We start from the raw sequence: 310 nt of genomic DNA on the forward strand, positions 1-310 counted from the left end.
TGGCAGGGGGGCTGGACTAGATGATTATTTGAGGTCCCTTCCAGCCCCTAACATTCTGTGATTCTAAGATCTCCCACTAGTACAAACCAGCTGCACAAGGACAATAGTTGGGAATGTCCAAAATGCATTGCTCCCAGCAACTGCAACATGAACGTGGACAGGATCTGGCTCAGGACTGGCCAAGGGTGAGTTCTGATGAAGGTCTGGAAGCAAGTTTTATTTGATGGGTCCTCTGGAGATAGGGGAGTATCCTGCTTCTGTTATAAACATCTGAGTCATACGCTGGGCATGAACATGAAGTGATTCTGGA

The sequence above is a fragment of the Apaloderma vittatum genome, unplaced genomic scaffold, assembly GCF_000703405.1.
Source record: "Apaloderma vittatum isolate BGI_N311 unplaced genomic scaffold, ASM70340v1 scaffold1479, whole genome shotgun sequence".
Taxonomy (NCBI): domain Eukaryota; kingdom Metazoa; phylum Chordata; class Aves; order Trogoniformes; family Trogonidae; genus Apaloderma; species Apaloderma vittatum.